The sequence below is a fragment of the Martes martes genome (genome assembly GCF_963455335.1).
Source record: "Martes martes genome assembly, chromosome: 8".
Classification (NCBI taxonomy): Eukaryota; Metazoa; Chordata; class Mammalia; order Carnivora; family Mustelidae; genus Martes; species Martes martes.
Window position 1 is genome coordinate 33,321,896 of NC_137895.1, and position 18,172 is coordinate 33,340,067.

Consider the following 18,172-nt stretch of genomic DNA (forward strand, 5'->3'; position numbering starts at 1 on the left):
CTAAACAGGAAAGGTAAAATACTAAAGCTTTCAGAAAATTACAGAAAAAATTCATAAAACAGTGAATGATGTCTTAAACACATGAAGGATTAATCATGAATAAAAGAAAACATTTACATATATGACTACAGTGGAATTAAAGATAATCATTTCTTTATAAATACCATCAGGAGAATGAAAGACACCACAATTGTATTTAAAAGATACTACCAGTGCCATGCAATAGAGAGCGTTAAAAAAAGAAGAAAGAAGAAAAAAAAAAAGATGTTTTTTCTTATTATTGATTTCTAGGTGATAAATGTCAAAATGAGGATATTTAAATAGCCAGTAAATATCTGGGAAAGTGTTCAATTTCATTAGTCATTAGGGAAATGTGAATTAAAAACAAAATTCGATAGAACTGTACATGCATAAGAATGACTAAGATTACAGACTGACAGTAGTGAATGTTGGTAAAAGTGTAGAATTTCCACACATCACTGGTGGGATTATAAATTGGTATGACATCTTTAGAAAGCAGTTTGCTTTTCTTCAGAAAATTTAAGAAATTCATCCTCTAAGAGCCAGCAATTCCACTCCTTCATGTATGTTTCAAACTAGACGAGTATGCAACTATGTGCACCAAGAAACACTCTTAAAAAGTGTTCATAGAGGGGCACCTGCGTGGCTCAGTGGATTAAGCCTCTGCCTTCGGCTCCAGTCATGATCTCAGGGTCCTGGGATGGAGCACCAGTTGGGCTCTCTGCTCAGTGGGGAGCCTCAGTGGGGAGCCCTCTCTCTGCCTGCCTCTCTGCCTACTTGTGATTTCTCTTTCTGTCAAATAAATAAAATCTTTTTGTTTAAAAAATGTCCATAGCAGCATTACTTGTGGTAGCAAAAAATTAAAACCATTCCAATGGAAAATGCATAATATATGTGGTGAATTCCACTGAGCAAGAGAAGGCAATGAATTACAGTTACATACAGCAACATGGATGGATCTTACAAAGTAATGTTGAACAAAGACACAAGACAGAAAGAGTACATTGTGTATGGTTCCATAAGGGAGAAAGGCACAGCTAAGATATAGATAGGCGTTAGCAGAACATATTTTGGTGATAAAATATATAACAGCAAGTGAGGATGATCAGGAAGAGTCAGGATAGTGATTGTCCTTATGGAAAGGTCATTCCTCGGGATTCTGGCCATTCTGGCATTCTTCTCTTCCTTCAGCTAGGGGATGATTACACAAGCTTTTGCTTTATGACAATTTATGAAGCTGTACTTTAAGATTTTATGCATGTTTCTGTGTTATATTTCCCAGTAAAAAATCTTAAACATAAGAAAAGAAATTTAGTCTCATTTTGCTCTTGTATGGTATTCACTGAGGAAAGCAGAAATTTATTAAACTCTCTACCAAAGATTTAAAAAGATTTGTAACTTTAACCTGAGCACATGGGGTTTTGAAATGTGAAATTTTAACTCAGGAAGTAATCATTTCATATCCTTTATGAGGATCTGATTACCCAACCTAAAGTTGCCCCCATAATTTTTCATGTCATTTTGTTTTATGTTTCTTCAGAAATCAACTTAGTAGGTTAAATTTTATTTTTTATTTTTTATTTTTTTTTAAATTTATCATTATCTTTGTCCCTAGGTCTAGAAAAGAAGTTTCACGAAGCAATGACCTTGGACAGCTAGTGTTGGTGCAGGTGATATTTCTCAAAATGTGTACATGGACATGTCAAGAAATGTTCCAACAGAGTTCTCTGATTCAATCAGTTTAGAAAATTCTATATCTTACATTTTCCTCATGATAATATGCAATGTATATCAGCATATTATGGGTGGTGCCAAATCCTAAAATATGGCAAATAAATTTCTCAGAGCATTTTCCAAACTTTGTTTAAAATATTTTCTCAGAGTAGCAGGCCAGAAGCTTGCCAAAAATGAAGAGTCTGACAAATAAATCCTAAAGAAGTTATGGCCAACTCTGCAAAGCATGTAGGAGTTATTAGACTATAGGAAATCCCAATTCCTTAGAGAAGACAAAATGTAGTAGCTGATAATTATATCCTTCCTGCCCCAGAGGAGGGCCTTCATGTTGTTGGAAATTCAGACTAGGTTTTTCTATCTCTCTTACATCCTAAACATGTCACCATGAAACCTCAGCATAATTACCTTATAGGGTTATAAAACTACCTTTTGCAAACTCTGTATCTTGGATCTTACATCTGGGTTTGAGGTATAATTGGTTCCTATGGCTTAGCCATAAAAAGTTACTTATAATTATGACTAAGCATCAAAATCGTGGAGTTCCATTTAACCTAAAATGTGATGAATAGTCCCAGAACACATACAGTTATTAAGCAATGTCTTGAAGGAAGTGACCACACTAAACCTGATGGGGCCTACTCCATCAAGGAAACTAAAAAAAAAGAAAAATTAAATTAAATTAAATTAATATTCTAGGGAACTAGTGTCATATGTAAATATTCTGGAACAACTCAGCTAGGTAATACAATCAATGTCTATATATTAATCGAATATTCTTTTTTTTTTTACCGAAGATTTATTCTGTTTAAACTTTGAAGGAAAATACATTGGCAATGTTTCAACTTTTACATAAATATTTTGCCATCATATAAATAGAGTCGATGTCAACTAACAATATTTTTCAGGCCATCCCAACCTTAAGGTAAAAGTTCATTATTTTAGAGAAAAGCTTCAACACATATTGGCCTTTGTATTTTATTCAGTTTTCCTTTTGATATTGATTTGATGTTTCTTTTGGTTATTTTAATATTGAACTCTTTCATCATTTCCTGTTACTGAGCTCTTGAAAGGAGAAAAGCTTTTTCTCTCCATTCTCATGTTGGCATAAATTTCCCCACTCCCTTCCAAAATCACGGAGGCTACTTTCCTTTACATATTTGTGGCAAACTTTCTGACTTATGGACCAGAGCATTCAGCTAAATGTAGAACTGTACCCCTTTCCCAGTTAATGAGGGTGACCTTGCCGCAGAGGTGGAGCGCTTCTCGGAGCTGTTTTCTCTTGGCTTTGAGTCACCAATAATGGAGCAACACGGGCTCTGCACTATTACCCATAACTGCTCTGGATGGACGCAGCATGCTGATTGCTTCAATAAGAGCGGCTGTAAGAATGATTCTCAGAAATCACCTATTTCCAAAAAACATTGAGCTGACCTTGTTGATGTACAGCCCATCGCAAAGAGATGAAGAGTTTCTTTTCAAAGACATAGCCAAGCATCCATGGGGTACTTTTCATCTTTGCATCTGGCTGAAGGATCCAAACAGAACTGTATACATACTTATTTCAAAGACTGTTTGGGTCCTGAGAACAGGGCAAAATATGATTCATAATAGTCTCCTTGCATCAAATCATAGATTTGTTTGAAGCTACTGTGCTCCTTTGTAGTTCATACAAATGTCCAAAACGCATATCGGTTCTCTGACCATAAATATATAGAAATTCTGACTCTAGTCTCAGCATGTTTACGTATTACGTTATTTCCCAAACCACGATTGGGGAAAAAAAAAAACTGGACTAAAGATGAAAATGAAAAGGTCATCCGTAGCTGGTGGAAAACAAAATTAGTTTAGAATAACTCTAACAGTTCTCCAAGCTAAGTTTTGTTTTGTTTTTTTGAAGTTTTCATTCAAAATACCTCATTCCAAATCTTCACCTCTAAAACTCAAGCCATCTGATGCAGACATATACACACAGTGCCATGAAAGAATTAAGTTTTTAAACTGCTACTGGAAGGAGAAAGAATGCTTATGACAATTTAATAGGGTAAAGTCCAGCCTATATTACCTTCTTATTTTGTTCTGAAAGATGGTGATGTTTTAGTGTTTCCTTTAATTAATGAATTTCATGTTCTGTCTTCGATACAGCACTTTCCATATGCCCTATGGATAGCTGAATGATGATATTACTAATAAATGTGGTTCTAGTCATTTTTCTTCAATAAAGCTCAGTGTACCAGCCTACCTTCTCTTTATTATCTTTCCGTAATTAACATCAGATGAACAAGGCAGTAATACCTATGTAATTATGGTTCTTAAATTTATAATTTGTATCTGCAGCTTGATCTTGCCTTGAAGCACTATCTCCTATGGGAATATCAAAGGATGTCTCAAAAATTTTTGAGACCCAGTATGAGCCAATGTCAACCCCTGAGCTTTGATGTCTTTACTGTTATGGGTTGAATTGTGTCCCCTCGAATTCTATGTTGAAGTTCCAACCCCAGTACCTCAGAATGTAAAGTTATTTGGAAATAGGGTCCTTGCAGATGTAATTAGTTAAGATGAGGTCATATTAGAGTCTGGTGGACCCCCATTCAATATGACCGGTGTCCTTATAAAAAGGGGCAATTTGGACATAGACACCCTCACAGGGAGAATGTCAAGGAAGATGAAGGTAGGGAGCAGGTTGATGTTTATACAAGCCAAGGAATGCCAATGATCACTGGTAATCCACAGTAAGTGGGGGGGGGGGTAGACATGGAAGAGATTCTTCCTCACAGCCCTCCACAGATGCCAATCTTGCTGATACCTTGAGCTAGGACTTTAAATATCCAGAACTGTGAGACTCTACATTTTCATGGTTTAAGTCATTTAGTGTGTGATACTTTGTTCCCGTAGCCCTACGAAACTAATCCACCTTCCCACCCACCCTGAAGAATCAACAACCACCTCCAAACAGAAGACACTTAAACAAACCAAACAAAACAACACTGGTATCACTTAGCGTTCTCTAGTTCCTCGGGGAACTATCCAGTCGTGCAATTCAGAGCCTTCGGAGTCATTCTGAATATACCTCTAGAGTTGACATGCCTGGTCCAATCACCACCAACTCAGCTTTATCTCCAGAACAGCCCTCAAGTCTGTCCTTTATGACCCATGTTCATAACAAGCACTGTGCCCAAGCACATCTCTGCCCAGAAGAGCACACAAATCCCCAAAGTCCTTTTTCTCTCATTGGCACTTGACCTTTTCTAATCTGTTCTCCTCTGTGCAGACAGAGCAGTTCTTCTAAAACGCAGCTTTGCTAAAATCACCCCGACCTTCACTTCACGACATCTGAGTACTCTTGAAATCGAAAAAAACAAAACTATTCTTCTTCCAACAAGGTCTTTGCGACCTGCCTTCCATAGCACACCCTGTGCCGCTCCTTCCTTCTATACTTTCATTACCGTGAACAGGCTCTGTACAGAATGCTGTACCCCCTGCCCGAAATCTTTTTCCTGAGTCTTTCGCATCCCACACCTCTTTATCTGCATATCATACTTAACTCACAGAACTCATACATATTCCTTTGTCGATCTCGGCTCAAATGTCTATTTCTCAAGGAAACTATTCATAATCCTGTTATAAGTCGTGGGACAGCATTGCACAGAAGTCCCTTCCTGAAGGCGACCTTCCAGCCACCACCTCGAAGGAGTAGTGGACAAGGGAAATCGGCAGTGATTTGGGGGCTAATAGGGACCATCTTTGGCCCATTTATATAGCAGGCTCCAGATTCATAGTTTTAACTATTTACTGGACCTTACCATCTCAAATAACACATAGATATCAGCAACACAAATTTCCCCAATCTGACCATGTAATCTATTCCCCCAAAACCTGTTATTCTTGTTTATTTATTTCTAATGAAATAACATCATTATCGTCCCAGTCAGACAAGTTAAAAATCTCAGCATCACGTTAGATTCTACTTTTATACTCCATGTCTTGCTCAGTTATGCAACTAGAAAATCCTGTATCTCTTCCTTCCTAATTTTTCTTGATTCTTTTTTTTTCCTCTCTTTTCTCCATTCCCCTGTCACGGCATGGGGGCCATTCCTCTTTATTTGTCCTTGCTTACCTTGTTTCTGGTCACACTTCCGTTCAATTCATTCTTTGTATTTTTAAATTAAGATTTTCCCAAAAGCCAGGTCATGTCACTCCTCTGCAGATTAGCCTTTCATGTTCGCTTACTGAGGCCAGGCACTGCTCCTAGAGCTTTCTGGGGATTAACAAATTGATCCTCACAACCACCTCAGGAAGTAGGTATTATGATTACCAGCTCCATTTCTACTTTTTAAAAGATTTTATTTATTTATTTATCAGTGAGAGAGAGCCCAAGCAGGGGGAGTGGCAGGCAGAGGGAGAAGCAGGCTCCCTGCTGAGCAAGGAGCCTAATGCAGGACTCCATCCCGGGACCCTGGGATCATGACCTGAGCTGAAGGCAGATGCTTAACCAACTGAGCCACACAGGTGCCCCAATTAGATCCATTTCAAAGATGAGGAAGCTGAGGTGAAGAGAGATTAGGTAACACAGTATGAATCTTAACAGTCTGACACTGCTGTCCATACTCTTACTCTGGTGCCAAATTCCTCAACTGTTTTAAAGGCTTCTAGGATAGTGGTATCATAAATGCCAAGATAAAAGTAAATTGGTTCTCCCAAAGTATGAGTCATATAGGAAAATGCAGATTTTATTCCATGTCTCAGCCTTTCTCTTAGTGTGTTCTTTAGGTTGTTTGAGGTGTTAGTGTTAAAGTAGGGTTCTATTGCTAAGAAGTACAGGAAACAGTAGATGAATAAAATTAAACAAATTTCTCTGCTACAGATCTTCTCAGAACCTTGAATATTCTGTTATGCTTTGTAACTTTCCAACACAGGAATGAATAATGCAACATCTTCTAACTTTTTTGTTGGGGGATTAGAAGTTCTAGTTACACACAGTGGGAAACACTGCCCCATCTTGATAAATGACCAGTAATCCAAATGGTAGGTCAAATTAGAAAACTTGTGGCTTTTGGGGCCATATTCTCTATGCCTCCAATTCCATTAAATATGTCCTACATCATTGTTCTTAACCTTTTTCTGACTCTTATGTGTTATATTTAGTGATTCAAATCAGGTGTTACCACCTCCAAAAGTTGTTTATTAACATCACTTTGCTAAATATGGCATACTTTCTCTGGACACTTATAGCATTCTCATGTCTGTAACTGTTTCCCAGAGATTTCAAGAAAATATTTTGGCTGTCCTTTGTCAGTTTCATTTTGGCACATTTTTTTCCTACTCTCTTTGATTTTTTTTTAAGATTTTTTTTAATTCATTTCAGAGATAGAATTTAGTGATTCACAGTTGCATATAACACCTAGTGCTCATTACATCAAATGTCCTTAATGCCCATCACCCAACTGCCCACCCATTGCCCCCACCCAGCTTCCCTCCAGCAATCCTGTTTGTTTCCTAGAGTTCTGCCTCTCTTATGGTTTGTCTCCCTTCCAATTATCATCTTATCTTATTTTATTTTTCCATGCCTCTTCCCCTATGTTCATCTGTTTTGTTTCTTAAATTTCCACATATGGGTGAAATCATATGGTACTTGTCTTTCTCTGACTGACTTATTTCACTTAGCATAATGCCCTTTAGTTCCAGCCACATTATTGCAAATGGTGAGATTTCATTCTTATTGATGACTAAGTAATATTCTATTACCACATCTTTATCCATTCATCTGTTGATGGACAGTGGGCTCTTTCCATAGTTCGCATATCGTGGACATTGCTGCTATAAATATTGGGGTGCATGTGTCCCCTTTGGATCATTATTTTTTTATGCTTTGGATAAATACCTAGTAGTGCAATTGCTGGGTTGTAGGGTAGTTCTATTTTTAACTTTCTGAGAAACCTCCACACTGTTTTCCAGAGTGGCTGCGCCAGTTTGCATTCTCACCAGCAGTGTAAGAGGGTTCCCCTTCCTCTGCCTACATGCCAGTATCTGTTGTTTTCCTGAGTTGTTAATTTTAGCCATTCTGACCAGGGTGAGGTGGTATCTCATTGTGGTTTTGATGTGTATTGAATTTTGGCAGATCGTATAGACAGCAGGAAGCCATTTCAGGAAGAAGTAAATTGAACATCTCTGAACTGTTTTGCCTGTAGGCAGCTTTCCCTTGAATAAAAATTGGTTAGGAACAGCAAGTGAGTCAGATTGCTTCTTTAAGGACAGTTAAACAGCAGGCTTCTCTCTACTGGGGAAGTGGTAAGTTCTTAAGTGAACAGAAATTAGCTTTACAAGCACAACACTGAGGGGATTTTTACATTCATTGAATTTAAGTCTTGGGAACATGAAGCCTTTTTTGTAAATGTCAGATGACTTGTCTTTCATTAGGTGGTACTGTGGTAAGTGAAGCTGCCCATTATGTTGGCTGATACCTCCTTTTACAAGGTACCAATAATAATAGTGCAAGAAATGGCTTATATCCTCTCCCTGTATTTTTCCCCAGGACCTTGCTGAGAATGCTCAAAAACTCTTATTTAGGCTCACTGGGCTCATATTTCCTGCTGATAGTATTTCAGTATTTGTTTGACTTCTCCTAAAGTGAAAATCCATATATTGAATGCCCTATAAAAGTCTGAAGTAATTTAAATTGAAACAAGATAAAAATCAGATGCCATCATTTGCAGAAAGCTTCGGAACTCTGAAAGATTTTGTGTCACAGAAAGCCTGCTTGCACGTAAGCAGGAAGAAACAGGTTTGCGTTGGTCCCACTCAGGGTCACGATGCCTGGTGGGGGAATCCATTTGTTGAACAGGGCAGCTGGACTTGGTAAGGTAATATAAAACTTCAGATGTTTCCCGGATTGATCTCAGACAGCTAGGATTGCTTTCTTTCAAGAAGGACTCTGCTATATATGCTACTTATCACATACTGAGTTCCATAAATGAATCCTTAAAGCCACTAGTTCTTGATGGTGTCGATGACACTCCAGATTCTGGGAGAGCATCATAGCTATTTTTAAATAAGAAGTGGAAAACTGCTGTAAGCAAAATCCTTATATACAGAGTATATCTTATAGTTGAGCCTAAAAAGGAGTAGATCTAGTTCTTTCTATAGGGCACCTTTCTTTTTTTTTTTTTTAAATTAACATATGATGTATTATTTGTTTCAGGGGTACAGGTCTGTGATTCATCAGTCTTACACAATTCACAGCACTCACCATAGCACATACCCTCCCCAATGTCCCTCACCCAACCACTCCTTCACTCCCACCCCCTTATCCTCCAGCAACCCTCAGTTTGTTTCCTGAGATTAAGGGTCTCTTATAGTTTGTCTCCTAGAGGGCATCTTTCTTGAGGATTATACACAAAAAAGTAAGTTGAGTGTAAGAGATTGCCACCATGACAATTGCCTCTTTCAGCTAAGCAATGATTTATTCATTCAACAAACATCTTTATGAATGTGCCTAGAACTGTACCAAGAACTGTGAAGGGATAGAGAGATAAGCAAGGCATAACACCTAACTTAAAGATGTTTGGACAGTTTCCAGAGAAGCATATAACCTCTTATTGTAACAGGTGGAAAATATACCAACAGGGATATCCATGGGGTGTTAGAGCAGTGCAGCGGGGAGCACAGAGGAGACCTAACTTGACCTCTAGGTGGTGAGCTGCTAGGTTAGAAAATGGTTCCAAGCCTCTGCCTTCAGCTCAGGTCATGGGGATCGAGCGTCCTGGGATCGAGCCCCACATCAGGCTCTCTGCTCAGCGGGGAGCCTGCTTCCCCTTCTCTCTCTGCCTGCCTCTCTGCCTACTTGTGATCTCTATCTGTCAAAAAATAAATAAAATCTTAAAAAAAAAAAGAGAGAAGAAAATGTTTCCAAAAAAAAGAAAAGAAAATGAAGTGGCATTTCATCTTAGATTCAAAAAGAATGGGACATGATCAATTGGACAAGGGTAGGGCAAAGCGTAGGTATAATAAATGGAATGAGAAAAGGCATGGAACAAAGAATGCAAGAAAAAGAATCACTATAAATGCACAGAACGTGTAAATGAGGGAAGATGAACCAGAGGGATAGACTATACACTTGTGTGTAATGTATGTCACGCTAGAGGCTGGGCGGCTTATTTAGATGTATTTTCAGACTCAAACAAGTTTGGGGCAGAAGGCAAGTTCAGGCTCATTTTCACTATAGTTTTCAATTGTATCAGGGTGCACAAATTTAAAGCCTTGTACTATTTTGATCCTGGGAGCTGAAATGTCTGAATGCTTTATTATATTAAATCCCACTGGTTTCAAGAGTCTATCTATGCCATCAACAATCATCCAGGTGAAACCTGAAAGATCAGTAACCAGAAGGAAAATTTTCCCCCCTCTGCGACACCCAACAGATTTCCTATCTTAATGTGGCAGGGAAGTTTTGTGGAGGAACGGGAGGAAAATTGTCCAAACATCAAGAGCCTGTGTAAGGAACAAATAGACCTTTCTCTAATCCCAGTTCTGTAATAAGTTATCACTGTGCCCTAAAACCCATCACTTCACTACTTCATACCTTCTTACGTCCGAGAAGCTAAACATGTCATGCAGGAGAGACCCCAGATCACCTTCCTCTCCAGCCAATCACAGAGAGCTGGGCGACTCCAGAGCATGTCCTCTCTTCAACAGGAGGAGAAGCTGTTTCAGAGGGAATTGTTCATCTTGGTGTTTATGGTGCAAGCTCAGTGAAAGGAGAGAGAAGGCAGAACTTGAAAGGTAAGGGACTTAGCAGAAGAGCTGGTAAGCTCCTGGAGGACAGAACCCAGGCTGTCTGTTCACTGATTTATCCATAGTGCCTACCCCGAGACCTGGGATAGGCTCAGGAAATATTTGCTGACTAAATGAATGAATGAGGCTAATTTGCTTTCATATTTTTGTAGCTGTTATGAGTGATTTCAAAACATGATATTCTGCCCTACAGGCCGAGGTTTGATTCAAAGAGAGAGTAATTAAAATCATGTTAATAAATTTCCTAAGAGGTAATTAAAGGGTCTGAGAGACTCATTTTAAATTGCTACCCAGAGGAAGAAAAAAAAATGATAAAAGATGGTGGCAGAAGATAAATTGGAGAAAATTGTTTATTTGCAATTTTGTCCAGGATTAATTCTGACTTCCCCAAAGAATTATACCATAGAAATAGACTTGGAGTTAACTTTCTTTAAGTCTTAATTTGTCTCTTCAGTCAATTCATCAGTAAGTTATTAGGTATTGAGCACTGAATGCTGGTCTTGCAGTGAAGGATTTTTTTTGTTTTCTCCTTTCGAGTAAAGTAGGAGTCAAATTAGTAGCCAACTGATATTTGAATTAAAAAGCACTTTCAAGACAACTATCATATGATCTCCCTCATATGAGGAAGTGGAGATGCAATGTGGGGGATTGGGGGCATAGGAAAAGAATAAATGAAACAAGATGGGATCGGGAGAGAGACAAACTATAAGAGACTCTTAATCTCACAAAACAAACTGAGGGTTGTGGGGCGGGGTTGGGGGGGTGGTTGGGTAGGGAGAGGGTGGTGGGGTTATGGGCATTGGGGAGGGTATGTGCTATGGTGAGTGCTGTGAAGTGTGTAAACCTGGCGATTCACAGACCTGTACCCCTGGGGCTAATAATACATTATATGTTAATAAAAAATAAAAATATATATTAAAAAAAAAGGAAAAGCACTTTCAAGTCCTTTGGCCAGTGTCTACACTTGAACAGGATGTGTCCCACACAAGGATGGAGAAGAGATGGTGAGTGGGCCCAGGGTTGACCATATTCTGTTCACCCAGTCACGTCCATGAGCACAGGGCTGTGCCCACTGGGAGGAAGGGGCACCTTTTTTTCTAATTTGACCCAGTGGCAGCCGTTTTCTTTATGTATTCTCCAGCAATCTGGTTTCTAAGAGGGATCATTTGTTTATCCGCAGTACACATCTCAACAGGAGATAAAAGGCAAGTAAGAATATAAAGTTTTTGAAAACCTTAATGCATTTTTAAATTCCAAGATTCTGAAAGAGACGTGTTTTATAATACTAATTGCTGTGTTTTGCAAATAACAAAAAGATTGGTAAAGGATCAAATGGTTTAGTTTTTATGATATTTTTGATAAAAGAAAAGCTCTTCCATTTTGGGGGAATAGATGACTTTTCTTTTCATGAGCTTTGTTTTTTGACATTAAAAGCTGAATTATGTTTTCATATGCAAATAAATGGGAATGAATAATAGCTAACCTTTTCATTTGTTAAAAAAGGTAAAAAGAGTTCCATACTTGGATAGTACACTTATTAAAATACAGAATAGAATTTTGTTGACATTTCTGTATGGCCATTTAATGATTATATTTTGCACAGAAAACACAAACATTTATTCAGGGGGGAAAAAGCAGCAAAAGAAATATTTCTGCATAATATAACAACTGTATTTGAAGAAGTAATGTTATATATATATTTTTTAAGATTCTATTTATTTAATTGACAGAGGGAAAGAGACAGCGAGGAAGAGAACACAAACAAGGGGTAGCGGGAGAGAAAGAAGTAGGCCTCCCACCCAGCAGGGAGCCAGAAGTAGGACTCCATCCCACGATCCTGGGACCATGACCAGAGCCAAAGGCAGATGCCCAACAACTGAGCCACCCAGGTGCCCCTGAAAAACTAATGCTCTAAAAAGCTTTCAAACCATTCATCATTCAATTACTGATATTTATCTGATAAAATAATTAGAATGTATTGTTTTATTTGAGAATATACATAATTAGCACAATAATACAAAGTTGGAAATTACATTTTCAGAAATACTGTGTTCATTTTCCTCACCCACCAAAAGAATGTAGTTATATGTTTTTCAGCCATTATTCGTATAAAATTTCAAATATGGAAACTCCCTCTCTAAAACCCAATTATGCTGTCAATAGTGTATTCTTTCTGGAGTTGGCAACAGGACTGTGGGCCTTTAAGTTAAGCACAGTTGAGTGCAAATCCCAGTTCTGTCATTTACACTCAGTTGAAAACTGGACAGGTCATTTAATCTCCCCTCAGATTCAGTTTTGTCATCTGTAAAATAAGGTTAATAGTATCCATCTTTAAATAATACTGTGTGTTTTCATATAATAATGTACCTTTTATATACTATTGTAAATACATATTTATAAGAACAGAACATGCAAATAAAATCCCAGAAACATAATAGGACTTCTAATTTTTTTTAAGATTTATTACTTATTTGGGGAGGGTGCGAAGCAGCGGGAGAGGTAGTGAGAATTTCAAACAGACTTCACACTGAGTGAGGAGCGGACTTAGGGATCTATCCCATGACCCTGAGATCACCACCTGAGCTGAAACCAAGAGTCAGATACTAAAACAACTGGGCCACCCAGATGCCCCAACTTCTAATTTTGTAAATTACATTGTAAATATTATTATCACTTCTAAAGTGGATATTTGAAACAGATATTTCAAAAATACAACAATTCTCAATATAATTTGCATTAAAATCTGTGCTTGATTCGAAGCATTCAGATTCCAAAGGTGGGAGGGGCTAGGACTGGATTTACTTTTTTCAGCTTTGTTGAGATAGAACTGGCAAAACTGAAAAAAAATTAAACCGTACATGATGATTTGAAACATGTATGCATTGTGAACAAGCAAATTAGCATTTAAATTACCTCACATATTTACTTTACTTTTCTTTTTTCATTTTTTTTGCTAAGTCCCCTTGAGTTCGGCTCCCTTAACAAATTTCCATGATACAATGCTGTGTCACCAACTATCATTTCTATGGATGTTATACAACAGATGCTCATACTTTATTCATCTAATTGGAAATTATACCCATTTATACCCACTCTTCCATGCTCTGTTTTCTATGAATTCAGGTTTTGTTTTAGATTCCAAATAGAAGTGATACCATGCAGTGTTTATCTTCCTCTGACTTAGCATAATGTCATATACGGGATACATCCATTTTGTTGCAAATAGCAACATTTCCTTCTTTTTTAAAAATGAATTTTATGTGTATATATGTATGTGTGTATATATGTATGCACATATATATACACACATATATACACACATGCATATACCCACACATATGCATGCATATACATACATATTTGTGTGTGTACATATACATACATATACATACATATTTGTATGTATGTATATACATACATATATGTGTGTATTATGCATATACATATATGTATGTATATGCACAATATGTATGTATATGCATAATGTATACATAGTACATACACATATATAATAAATGACATAAATTATATATATTATATATAAATTATATATATACGTACAAATCACATTTTTTTAAATTCATTCATGTGTTGGTGGACACTCAGGTTGTTTCCATATCTTGGATATTGAAAATAATGCCACAATGAACATGGGAGTACAGATATATTTTCAAGATAACGGTCTGGTTTTATTTGGATATATACTGTTTTCCATAGTGTTGTACCAGTTTACATTCACATCAATTGAGATTGATGCACCAGAACAAAGTTTTTCTTTTCTCTACCTACTTGCCAGCATTTATGTCTTGGATTTTTGGTAACAGTCCTCTTAACAGGTGTGATATGTTATCTCAAGATTGTTTTGATTTGCAGTCCCTTAATGATCAGTGATATTTAGCACCTATTCATACCTGTTGGCAATTTGTATACCTTCATTGCCAAAAAAAAAAAAAAAAAAAAAATCAGTCCCTTTCCCCATTTTTAATTGGATTATTTGGTTGGTGGGGGTTGTTTGTTTTGTTTTATTTTGGTTTTTGGCCATTGAGTTGAATGAGTTTTTATTTTATTTTATTTTTTATTATTTTTTAAAATTTTAAAAGATTTTATTTATTTATTTGACAGAGATAGAGATCACAAGTAGGCAGAGAGGCAGGCAGAGAGAGAGGGGGAAGCAAGCTCCCCACTGAGCAGGGAGCCCGATGTGGGGCGATCCCAGGACCCTGAGATTATGACCTGAGCCGAAAGCAGAGGCTTAACCCATTGAGCCACCCAGGCACCCCCCTGAATGAGTTTTTTATATATTTTGGATATATGATTTGCAAATACTTTCATTCAGTAAGTTGATTTTCATTTTGTTGATTGTTTCATTCATTGTGCAGAAGCTTTTTAGTTGGATATACTCTGCTCTTGTGTTTTTGCTTTTGATCCTTATGCTTTTGGTGTCATATCCAAAAAATCATTGCCAAGCCAATGTCAAGGAATTTTTCCATGGAGAACATTTCTTTTCTTCCTGAAGACTTGTAGTTTTAGGTCTCATGTTTAAATCCTTAATCCATTCTGTGTTAATTTTTATAAGTGATATAAGAAAGGGATCCAGTTTCATTCTTTTGCATGTGAATATTGTTTTCCCAGTGCCGTTGATTAGACAGACTATCCTTTCCCAATGAGTAGTTTTGGCTTTCTTGTCAAATATTTATTGTATATACATTGTATATATATTGTATATATTATTTGTTTTTTAATTAATTTATTTATTATTAATTAATTTTTTATTTTAGTATAGTTGACACACAGTGTTACATTAGTTTCAGGTGTGTATATAGTTATTCATCATCTCTATATGTTAAGCTATGTTCCAATAAGTGTAGTTACCATCTGTCACATACAATGTTATTAAAATATCATTAACTATATTCCCTATGATGTACCTTTGTTCCCATGACTTATTCAATCCATAACTGGAACGCTGTATTTCCCACTCCTGGTCACCCATTTTGCCCCTCCCTCCCATCCCTTTATCTCTGGCAGCCATCAGTTTGTTGTCTGTATTTATAGATCTGATTCTGTTTCACAGGTGGTTTCTTTCTGAGCTCTTGATGTTGTTCAGTTGGTATATGTGCTTGTTTTCATGCCAGTACCATAATATTTTGATTACCACAGCTTCGTTACATAATTTGAAATCAGGAAGTGTGGTGCCTTCAGCTTTGTTCTCTCTTAGGATTGCTTTGGGTATTGGAGAGGGAACTTGTGGTTCTACACGAATTTGAGGATTTTTTTTTTCTATTTCTGTGAAAACCACTATTCGAAAAAAAGGAATGAAAGATAAGCGCCCTAGGCTGTCACTGTAAGTGAATGTGAGTTTCAACACCTCAGATTCTCTGTTGCTTCACATAAGACCAGGGACCTCTTGTAGATACCTGTGCTCAAACTTATCCTTATGAAATGTAATCTTTAAATTAGGACTTCAAAATCTGTAGAAACTGTGTCTCAACACTATTGTTATAACAGAAAGAGCATTATTGCTGCTAATTTGTTCATTCATGAAACAAATCCTTGCTGACATCTACAAGGCCTTATGCTCAACCTTGGGAATTCAATGATGAATAGAAAAGATAAAATCCCTGTCCTCACAGAGCCTCCAAATTCTATTAAGAGTGATAGACTATAAATAAGTAAATAAATAAATGAGTATGTAATTCCAAGTTATGCTATATGCTGTGCCAATGTCCTCTAGCTGAAGACCACTGGAAATATACTCACATGTAGTCGGGTTTATTGGTATAGGAGATCTCATTCTTTGGGAAGTCATGTGGCTTCTCAGTAAAGGGGTTTAAGTAGGGGACTTTTATAGGACTTGAGCTTGTGGTAGGTGCTTTGGGGAATATTCCAGAAGTGTGGTTTTGCTCTGGTCTGGGTGTTTTCAGAACATGAAGGCAATTCTGGAAAAGAAGAAGGAGAAGAAGGAGGAGGAGGAGGAGGAGGAGGAGGAGGAGGAGGAGGAGAAGGAGGAGGAGGAGGAAGGCTGCAATTCTGTTTGGGTGTTATAATAGTTTTTATCCTGGAAGTGGAAGAACAGAGAAGAATTAAAGCACCAGTTGGTTAAGAAGCAGTGGTCACTCAAATCATGTGGGAAAGGAGGATGAAAGTTTGATCATTTTTGTTTTTTACAGTGTTATTTTTGTTTTGCTTAGACATTATTTGCTCAGAGTGGGCTTGTTGATTTTCTTTTGCCATCACAGTTAGAGTGACCTTGTCTAAAGTCTTAGTTCAAGCTTTGCGCAGTGGCAGTATCGTAGCCAATGAGGTTTATCCGAGGAGCGATTATTGCTAATTGAAAACTTTTCCCTAAAGTCTTAGTTCAGTGGAATTATTCATGTATAACAGGAGGAACCCATGGCCTATGTGTTGGTGCCAGTCCAACTCCCAGCTAATGGCGCTCAGTAACTGTTTTGTTTTCCTTTTTCAAATATTCAAAAAATAGAGCAAGTTAAATGGAGATATTGTCTCATGATTGAAGGTTATTTAAGACAGGATGTTAAGAAAATGTCTCATTGTACAAACCATATGTGCAGAGATGTGGATTATGTGAAGAAACAAACCATGGGAAGGCCCGCAGAAGACTACAACAATTAAAATAATGGTTGAGATGTTGTATCAACCAGGTTAAAAAGTATAGTGCTTTAAGTAACTTAGAATGCGTTTCTCTTTCAAATAATGGTCTGGTTGGCCCAGGATGGTGAGACAGCTTTTTTCCATGAAGTTGTTTAAGAATTAAGCTCTATCAATCAATGCCATCCTCAAGAAAATGATACTCTATGTATGGTTAAAATAAGTTCATATTTAATATACAAAAAATGAGGGAAAAGTCAAAGTTTAGGGAGAGGTTTCTGTTTAAGTTATAAAGGACCCACATGTTGAACACATTTTTTTTTCCCATTCGATATCCTGTTGGCTCCAACTTTAACCATTCTTACCTACATGTCGTCTCTAAGTGGGTGTTTTCACAGGCTCACATAAGATAGAAGGTCAAGATGTTGAGGATAACGAGATTCATTTTAGTTTTGACCTACAGCATCTAAGCCAAGTAAAAAGCACATTGGGGGCATCAGTAGAAGGTGAAGAGTGAAGGAGTTTGAGACAATGGATTAGCTGGCACGAGAGTGTTGTGTGAACTAGAAAGAGAAGATGACGTGTAGAGAGTAGAGTGCTTACAATTGAGATTTTGGAGAGGTTGAATTTATTGGTAGTAAAAAGTTCTGTGGTGTGACCATGAAGTGATTGATGATGAAATGGATTAAATTTTTATTACCAGAACTGAAGATATCAGGAACTGAGAAGGGAGATTGTTGGAATACTCTTGCACATGGACATGGAAGTCCTCAAGGACGTTGAATGAAACAAGTAACTAGAAGATTCATAGTTGCTTAAAACAGAAGGTTACCATGAAATTGTGTTATGCTCTATAGTTTTGGAAAGAGGAAAAAGAAATTAATAACTCCATTCTAACCATTTTACATATATGAAACCATTTTATTCCCCTCCAAACCCCATTATTATCACATTTTGTAGTTGAGGAAACAGAATTAAATGTTTTCCAGGGTTACTAGTGAAAAGTCGAATTGAATCTAGG